We start from the raw sequence: 10,857 nt of genomic DNA on the forward strand, positions 1-10,857 counted from the left end.
AAGGTTGGGCCTTGCTGGAGGAGTTTTATTCAAAGCAAACTGTCAAGGGGGTCCCATAAATCCCCAACCACGTAAGGAGCGCAAAATCAAGGAACATAACATTGGTGTGACGGAAACTAGGGCGGCAAGAGTGGAACAAAACATCAGGCATAAGGCCGAGCCTTCCACCCTTTACCAAGTATATAGATGCATTAAAGTAAATAAGAGATAATAATGATATCCCAACATAATCATGTTCCAACATGGAACAAACTTCATCTTCACCTACAACTAGCAATGCTATAAGAAGGGCGGAGCAAAAGCGGTAACTTAGCCAAACAACGGTTTGCTAGGATGGTTGAAAAAGGTTAGAGGCTATCATGGCAGCTTGGGAGGCTTGATAAACAAGTGGTAGGTAGCGTGACATAGCGATAGAGCAAACAACTAGCAAGCAAAGTTAGAAGTGATGTCGATGGTATGGTCATCTTTCCTGAAATCCTGCTAGGAAGAAGAACGACTCCATGAAGAAGACAAACGGACTTAGTCGAACGGATCCTCACAAACGCAATGTTACCGGAACTAACAAGAAGAAGCAACACCGGAAAGAAGCAAACAACATGGTAAACCAACAAGCATTAACATGGCATGATGCACAACCAAGTATGATGCATGTCCGATTTAATGAAACATGGCATGGCAAAGTGCACAAACAACACTACAAGTTAAGTGGAGCTCAATATGTAACAAGTAAAACAAATCACATGAAGAACAACGAAAAACATGGAAGGCTTCTGGAGCATCGGTCTTGGGGCGTCACAACACTCCACCACTACGAGAGGATCTCGTCCCGAGATCTAGGATGGCACCAGAGAGAAGCAGAAAAGGAAGAGAAGAGGTAAACTAAGTTGCTTCTTGTACAAACGAGTGAAAGCAAAGAACCTTGAGAGGTTAAACAATTTGAGAAAAGAATACAGCGGAGATGAACGAAGTTAAAAACCTCCGTTAGAAAAGAGGAACAAGGAACATTATGAGAACCTTGTGGGTTGAAAGACATGAATGAAGAGCTCCAGCGTCAAGAAAGGACATGCAACCACTCTAGTTGAAATGGAATAAGCAAGGAAAGAACATGATCTTTGATAAAAATGAGATGATGGTTAGAAGGGAGCTAAATCGCAATGCCTCCGGAACGAGAGAATAGAATCTAGATTGACGGAACGAATAGAACGGAGAAGAAAATGATAACTCCTCCCACAAATGAATTTGAAAGAAACATCCTTACTAAGAAGGCTAGAGCGGAGTTGTTGAAAAATCAACAACGAAAACAATAAGATGCTTGTGGGCTTATAAAAACATCTCAAAACTTGAGGTGAACTTTTGCACAAACGGAAACAAGATTTGATTGCGAGCTAGAAAAGATAGAAAGTTGATACGTCTCCAACGTATCTATAATTTTTGATTGTTCCATGCTATATTATATTCTGTTTTGGACACTATTGGGCTTTATTATACACTTTTATATTATTTTTGGGACTAACCTATTAACCAGAGGCCCAGCCCAGAATTGTTGTTTTTGCCTATTTTAGGGTTTTGTAGAAAAAGAATATCAAACGGAGTCCAAACGGAATGAAACCTTCGAGAACGTGATTTTCTATACGAACATGATCCAGAGGACTTGGACCCTACGTCAAGACATCAACCACGAGGCCACGAGGTAGGGGGGCGCGCCTACCCCCCTGGGCGCGCCCTCCACCCTTGTGGCCCCCATGTTGCTCCACCGACGTACTCCTTCCTCCTATATATACCTAGGTACCCCCAAACTACCAGATACGGAGCCAAAACCCAAATTCCACCGCCGTAACTTTCTGTATCCACGAGATCCCATCTTGGGGCCTTTTCCGGAGCTCCGCCGGAGGGGGCATCGATCACGGAGGGCTTCTACATCAACACCATAGCCCCTCCGATGAAGTATGAGTAGTTTACCTCAGACCTATGGGTCCATAGTTATTAGCTAGATGGCTTCTTCTCTCTTTTTGGATATCAATACAAAGTTCTCCCCCCTCTCTTGTGGAGATCTATCCGATGTAATCTTCTTTTACGGTGTGTTTGTTGAGACCGATGAATTGTGGGTTTATGATCAAGTTTATTTATGAACAATATTTGAATTTTCTCTGAATTATTTTATGTACGATTGGTTATCTTTGCAAGTCTCTTCGAATTATCAGTTTGGTTTGGCCTACTAGATTGATCTTTCTTGCAATGGGAGAAGTGCTTAGCTTTGGGTTCAATCTTGTGGTGTCCTTTCCCAGTGACAGTAGGGGCAGCAAGGCACGTATTGTATTGTTGCCATCGAGGATAACAAGATGGGGTTTATATCATATTGCATGAGTTTATCCCTCTACATCATGTCATCTTGCTTAAAGCGTTACTCTGTTCTTATGAACTTAATACTCTAGATGCATGCTGGATAGCGGTCGATGTGTGGAGTAATAGTAGTAGATCCAGGCAGGAGTCGGTCTACTTGTCTCAGACGTGATTCCTATATACATGATCATACCTAGATATTCTCGTAACTATGCTCAATTCTGTCAATAGCTCAACAGTAATTTGTTTACCCACCGTGAATACTTATGTTCTTGAGAGAAGCCACTAGTGAAGCCTATGGCCCCTGGGTCTATTTTCCATCATATTAATCTTCCAATACTTAGTTATTTTTATTGCCTTTTATTTTACTTTGCATCTTTATCATAAAAATACCAAAAATCTTATCTTATCATATCTATCAGATCTCACTCTCGTAAGTGACCGTGTAGGGATTGACAACCCCTTATCGCGTTGGTTGCAAGGATTTATTTGTTTGTGTAGGTGCGAGGGACTCGTGCGTGGCCTCCTACTGGATTGATACCTTGGTTCTCAAAAACTGAGGGAAATACTTACGCTACTTTGCTGCATCACCCTTTCCTCTTCAAGGGAAACCAATGCAAGTGCTCAAGAGGTAGCAAGAAGGATTTCTGGCGCCATTGCCGGGGAGGTTCGTGCAAAAGTCAACACACCAAGTACCCATCACAAACCTTATCTCCCGCATTACATTATTTGCCATTTGCCTCTCGTTTTCCTCTCCCCCACTTCACCCTTGCCGTTTTATTCGCCCTCTCTCTCTCTCTCCGTCCTCCCTCTCTTTCTCTATTTGCCTCTTTTTGCCTGTTTCTTGTTTGCCTGTGTGTCGGATTGCTTGCTTGTCACGATGGCTTTACCTAGATTTGGTGACCTTCACCTTAAAAGGTTTGAAGAGATCGAAAGCAATGTCAGGAGTTTTATGGTTTTACAATTTGAGCATAATAATTTATTTAGAAATGAGCTTAAATAACAAAAAAGTTTTATGGGTTATATGAATGAAGAGCTCGATGATATGTCTAAAGAATTTGATGGTTTGAAATCTCAGATTGCTTATCTTGAGAAGCTAATAGCTAAAGCTTCGGATAAGCAAGCCACCTTAGTTAATAAGATGGTCCCTAAGCCGGAATTTTTTTGGAAGATAAAGATGAAGATCTAAAAGTTATTGATGTGTCCCCTATTAAATCTTTGTTTTGCAATATGAATCTTGATAATGATGGGACTGAATATGATCCACCTTTACCTAGACGGCGTTCCAAAAATTCGGAGTCTTTAGATCTTGATGCTAAAATTGTTAAAAGTGGGATTGAAGAAGTCAAAACTTTAAATATTAATGAACCCACTATTTTGGATTTCAAGGAATTTAATTATGATAATTGCTCTTTAATAGATTGTATTTCCTTGTTGCAATCCGTGCTAAATTCTCCTCATGCTTAGAGTCAAAATAAATCTTTTACTAAACATATCGTTGATGCTTTGATGCAATCTTATGAAGAAAAACTTGAGTTGGAAGTTTCTATCCCTAGAAAACTTTATGATGAGTGGGAACCTACTATTAAAACTAAAATTAAAGATCATGAATGCTATGCTTTGTGTGATTTAGGTGCTAGTGTTTCCACGATTCCAAAGACTTCGTGTGATTTGTTAGGTTTCTATGATTTTGATGATTGCTCTTTAAACTTGCACCTTGCGGATTCCACTATTAAGAAACCTATGGGTAGAATTAATGATGTTCTTATTGTTGCAAATAGGAATTATGTGCCCGTAGATTTTATTGTTCTTGATATCGATTGCAATCCTTCATGTCCTATTATTCTTGGTAGACCTTTCCTTAGAACGATTGGTGCAATTATTGATATGAAGGAAGGGAATATTAGATTCCAATTTCTGTTAAGGAAAGGCATGGAACACTTCCCTAGAAAGAAAATTAAATTACCATATGAATCTATCATGAGATCCACTTATGGATTGCCTACCAAAGATGGCAATACCTAGATCTATCCTTGCGTTTATGCCTAGCTAGGGGCGTTAAACAATAGCGCTTGTTGGGAGGAAACCCAATTTTATTTTTATTCCTTGCTTTTTGCACCAGTTTAGTAGTAAATAATTTATATATCCTGTGTTTTGTTTGTGTTTTTTGTGTTTAATTAGTGTTTGTGCAAAGTAGAACCGTTGGGAAGACTTGGGGAAAGTCTTTTTAATCTTGCTGTAAAAAACAGAAACTTTAGCGGTCACGAGAACTGATGCCATTTTTATTTGGAAAGTGATATTTAGTTAATTCTTTTTGCAGAAGGTTAATAAATAAATGATAAATTTCTCACGTCCAGAAATTTATTTTAGAATTTTTGGGGTTCTAGATCTTGCGTTGGCTACAGATTACTACAGACTGTTCTGTTTTTGACAGATTTTGTTTTCCGTGTGTTGTTTGCTTATTTTGATGAATCTATGGCTAGTAAAATAGTTTATAAACCATAGAGAAGTTGGAATAAAGTAGGTTTAACACCAATATAAATAAATAATGAGTTCATTACAGTACCTTGAAGTGGTGTTTTGTTTTCTTTCGCTAACGGAGCTCACGACATTTTCTACTTTAAGTTTTGTGTTGTGAAGTTTTCAAGTTTTGGGTAAAAGATTTGATGGATTATGGAACAAGGAGTGGCAAGATCCTAATCTTGGGGATGCCCATGGCACCCCAAGATAATCTAAGGACACCTAAAATCCAAAGTTTGGGGATGCCCCGGAAGGCATTCCGTCTTTCGTCTACTTCCATCGGTAACTTTACTTGGAGCTATATTTTTGTTTACCACATGATATGTGTTTTGCTTGGAGAGCCTTGTATTATTTGACTATTTGTTTGTTAGTTTTACACAATCATCCTTGCTTTACACACCTTTTGAGAGAGACACACGTGATTCGGAAATTGTTAGAATACTCTATGTGCTTCACTTATATCTTTTGAGTTATATAGTTTTTGCTCTAGTGCTTCACTTATATCTTTTAGAGCACGTAGGTGGATTTGTTTTATAGAAACTATTGTTCTCTCATGCTTCACTTAGATTATTTTGAGAGTCCTACAAAACAGCATGGTAATTTGCTTTAATTATGTTAGGCATTCAAGATTAATAAAATTTCCTTATGAGTTTGTTGAATACTATGAGAAGTTTGATACTTGATAATCGTTTTGAGATATGGAGATGGTGATATTAGAGTCATGCTAGTTGAGTAGTTGTGAATTTGAGAAATACTTGTGTTAAGGTTTGTGATTCCCGTAGCATGCACATATGGTGAACCGGTATGTGATGAAGTCGGAGCATGATTTATTTATTGATTGTCTTCCTTATGAGTGGTTGTCGGGGACGAGCGATGGTCTTTTCCTACCAATCTATCCCCCTAGGAGCATGCACGCAATACTTTGCTTTGATAACTTGTAGATTTTTGCAATAAGTATATGAGTTCTTTATGACTAAGCTTGAGTCCATGGATCATATGCACTTTTCTTCCTTCCACCATTTCTAGCCTCTCTAATACGGCACACCTTTCGCCGGTATCATACACCCACCATATACCTTCCTCAAAACAGCCACCATACCTACCTATCATGGCATTTCCATAGCCATTCCGAGATATATTGCCATGCAACTTTCCACCGTTCCATTTACTACGACACGCTCCATCATTGTCATATTGCTTTGCATGATCATGTAGTTGACATTGTATTTGTGGCAAAGCCACTGTTCATAATTCTTTCATACATGTCACTCTTGATTCATTGCATATCCCGGTACACCGCCGGAGGCATTCACATAGAGTCATATTTTGTTCTAAGTATTGAGTTGTAATTATTGATTTGTAAGTAAATAAAAGTGTGGTGATCATCATTTTTAGAGCATTGTCCCAAGTGAGGAAAGGATGATGGAGACTATGATTCCCCCACAAGTCGGGACGAGACTTCGAACAAAAAAAAGAGGCCATAAAAAGAAGAATAGAAAAGGCCCAAATAAAAAAATGAGAGAAAAAGAGAGAAGGGACAATGCTACTATCCTCTTACCACACTTGTGCTTCAAAGTAGCACCATGATCTTCATAATAGAGAGTCTCCTATGTTATCACTTTCATTTACTAGTGGGAATTTTCCATTATAGAACTTGGCTTGTATATTCCAATGATGGGCTTCCTCAAAATGCCCTAGGTCTTCGTGAGCAAGCGAGTTGGATGCACACCCACTTAGTTCCTTTTGTTGAGCTTTCATATACTTATAGCTCTAGTGCATCCGTTGCATGGCAATCCCTACTCACTCACATTGATATCTGTTGATGGGCATCTCCATAGCCCGTTGATATTCCTAGTTGATGTGAGACTATCTTCCTCCTTTTTGTCTCCTCCATAACCACCATTCTATTCCACCTAAAGTGCTATGTACATGGCTCACGCTCATGTATTGCGTCAAGATTGAAAAAGTTTGAGAACACCAAAAGTATGAAACAATTGCTTGGCTTGTCATCGGGGTTGTGCATGATTTAAATACTTTATGTGGTGAAGATAGAGCATAGCCAGACTATATGATTTTGTAGGGATAACTTTCTTTGGCCATGTTATTTTGAAGAGACATAATTGCTTAGTTAGTATGCTTGAAGTATTATTATTTCTATGTCAATATTGAACTTTTGTCTTGAATCTTTCGGATCTGAATATTCATACCACAATTAAGAAGAATTACATTGAAATTATGCCAAGTAGCATTCCACATCAAAAATTCTGTTTTTATCATTTACCTACTCGAGGAAGAGTAGGAATTAAGCTTGGGGATGCTTGATACGTCTCCAATGTATCTATAATTTTTTATTGTTCCATGCTATATTATATTCTGTTTTGGACATTATTGGGCTTTATTATACACTTTTATATTATTTTTAGGACTAACTTATTAATCAGAAGCCTAGCCTAGAATTGTTGTTTTTTGCCTATTTTAGGGTTTCGCAGAAAAAGAATATCAAACGGAGTCCAAATGGAATGAAACCTTCGGGAACGTGATTTTCGGAACGAACATGATCCAGAGGACTTGGACCCTACGTCAAGACATCAACCCGGAGGCCACAAGGTAGGGGGCGCGCCTACCCCCCCTGGGCACGCCCTCCACCCTCGTGGGCCCCCTGTTGCTCCACTGATGTACTCCTTCCTCCTATATATACCTACGTACCCCCAAACTACCAGATACGGAGCCAAAACCCTAATTCCACCGCCGTAACTTTCTGTATCCACGAGATCCCATCTTGGGGCCTTTTTCGGAGCTCCGCCGGAGGGGGCATCGATCACGGAGGGCTTCTACATCAACACCATAGCCCCTCCGATGAAGTGTGAGTAGTTTACCTCAGACCTACGGGTCCATAGTTATTAGCTAGATGGCTTCTTCTCTCTTTTTGGATCTCAATACAAAGTTCTCCCCCTCTCTTGTGGAGATCTATTCGATGTAATCTTCTTTTGCGGTGTGTTTGTTGAGACTGATGAATTGTGGGTTTATGATCAAGTTTATCTATGAACAATATTTGAATCTTCTCTGAATTCTTTTATGTATGATTGGTTATCTTTGCAAGTCTCTTCGAATTATCAGTTTGGTTTGGCCTACTAGATTGATATTTCTTGCAATGGGAGAAGTGCTTAGCTTTGGGTTCAATCTTGCAGTGTCCTTTCCCAGTGACAGTAGGGGCAGCAAGGCACGTATTGTATTATTTCCATCGAGGATAACAAGATGGGGTTTATATCATATTGCATGAGTTTATCCCTCTACATCATGTCATCTTGCTTAAAGCGTTACTCTGTTCTTATGAACTTAATACTCTAGATGCATGCTGGATAGCGGTCGATGTGTGGAGTAATAGTAGTAGATGCAGGCAGGAGTCGGTCTACTTGTCTCGGACGTGGTGCCTATATACATGATCATACCTAGATACTCTCATAACTATGATCAATTCTGTCAATTACTCAACAGTAATTTGTTTACCCACCGTGAATACTTATGCTCTTGAGAGAAGCCACTAGTGAAGCCTATGGCCCCCGGCTCTATTTTCCATCATATTAATCTTCCAATACTTAGTTATTTTTATTGTTTTTTATTTTACTTTGCATCTTTATCATAAAAATACCAAAAATATTATCTTATCATATCTATCAGATCTCACTCTCGTAAGTGACCGTGTAGGGATTGACAACCCCTTATCGCGTTGGTTGCGAGGATTTATTTGTTTGTGTAGGTGCGAGGGACTCGTGCGTGGCCTCCTACTGGATTGATACCTTGGTTCTCAAATACTGAGGGAAATACTTACGCTACTTTGCTACATCACCCTTTCCTCTTCAAGGGAAAACCAACGCAAGTGCTCAAGAGGTAGCAAAAGCTTCTTCCACCGAGGTGATAAGGAGAAAACTTGGATCATAGATAATCACCACAAAGAGCAACATTCCTAATGGAAGGCTTTAGGTGAAATATATGCCAAGATAACTCCAATGAAGAGATTGATGGGTTGCAAAGGATCTCATGAACGAATTGAAAATGATGGGTTTAAAATATGTCATTCCTGACAACTTGGGAATCACGAATGAATGGAAATTGTCAAGAATGACATAACACCACCTCAATAGATAAGATAGAAAGAATTTCACTTCGGAATGCAAGATGAAGAATGCTTGAACTCCTCAAAACCAGACATGTGTTGAGCACCCTGTTTAATTTTGAGTATAGCTTGGTGGATCATAACTTCGAGAGAAACAATTGAAGAATGAAAGGAATCCTTGATGAACCACAATGTAGAGTCTCAATGAAGAACTCCAGTAATAAAAGAAATGGTAGGAAGAAAGACAAATTGAGAACACAAGGTGAAGCCTTGCGATGATTTAGATGGAGCTTCGCGACGAGATAATGCGGAAAAACTTCGAACTCCAGAAAAGAAAGATGAACAAATGAAATCAAGAATTTTGATGAACCTCTGGAATAAGGAATTAATCACTTGGATGAAGCAAGAATAAGAATTACATTATGCTTATCCTTCATCAATTAAATTGATGACAAGCAGCGGATTTGGCAAACTACTTATTCTCGTAGAAAGGATTAAGAAAGATATAGCGCAAAACTTGGGAAGGTCTTCAACGAACCACCGGTAGGGTTGAAACAATGAATGAATTGATATGATAACGAAGGAAGAGAAATCTTGAACGAACCACCATAAGAATTGAAAATGAACGAAGATACTTGAGTGAATCAAGATGCAAGAGAACGAAGAGATCATGAACTGATTAGAGAATACTTGAATGATGCACCGATAAGATTTGGAGAACAATAGCTGAAAGATGAGAATGAATAATTTTGAGATGATGGGCTCCGTATAATCGAACTAAAAAGACTCCTGAATTGCTCCGGGTGGGTGAAAAGAATTCTCACATCGAAAACAAATATGAGAGGATGGGAACAAGCTTGAACTTCGCATCTTTGGAAGAACGGGTAAGATTGAAGAGAAAACTCTTCTTCGGGCTTCAAATCCGAGAATGACGACGAAAAACACCACCATGATAATTGATGAGACACCCCGGGGGAATGAAAAGCGAAGAGGTTGAGCCAACAATGAAAAGAATTTGAAAGATCTTGGAGAAACCATCTGACTGATGATGATTCATTCTTACGTCAAACTTCGAAAAGAATTTGAGAATAGCTCCGGGAAAATTAGAAGAGTCAGGTAAGATCCTGGGAAAACACCTATGGATTTGGGCCCACTCAAAAGAAAACACCATTGAGCGATTTATAAGAGAGATTGTGCCGGTTGAATTAAATGGCTCAAAAGAGATAACAACCTCGAGATATCTTGAACGGATTAGGAATGAAAACACGAATCTCTTGAGATATCTTCAGTACTCCAGAACAAATGAATGATGAGAAGTGGATGGTTGAGAGGTGCACCGGCATGAGAATGCATTGGACAAATGAAAGGAATATGCTCAACACCGAAGCTTGAATTGAATCCACCGGAAAAGACTTGGTCATGTCTGAACCAGTCATGCCTCTTGATCGGCCTAAGGCCACAGAATCACTTGGGGGCTTGGTCGAACCCGAACCATTGCCATGCCACTTGATCGGCATAAATGCCACGGTTTCATTTGGGGACCTGGCTGACTAGAACCATAGTTACACCTAACGGGAGCTTGGTCGTGTTCGGCCATGGTAACGCCATCTGATCAGCTCAAATAAACCTTTTTTGCAAACGGTTTTGTCATTGCATTTGCTTCACACTTTTCTTTGCAAGGTACTTCTTTCTTTTTATTGCGTTTTTTAAACCGACAAAGTTTTCAACCGGTTCATACTGTCAATTGACAGAACACGGTTCACTTCAATCCGGAGACTATTTGCCCGGTTTGATCTTTTTTGTTAACATCCTCTTATGGAGTAACACAGTGTTTATTATAACCCGGTACGATTTACATGGTAAACCAGCGTCATATATATATG

Source organism: Triticum dicoccoides, chromosome 2A (genome assembly GCF_002162155.2).
Source record: "Triticum dicoccoides isolate Atlit2015 ecotype Zavitan chromosome 2A, WEW_v2.0, whole genome shotgun sequence".
NCBI classification, from domain to species: Eukaryota; Viridiplantae; Streptophyta; class Magnoliopsida; order Poales; family Poaceae; genus Triticum; species Triticum dicoccoides.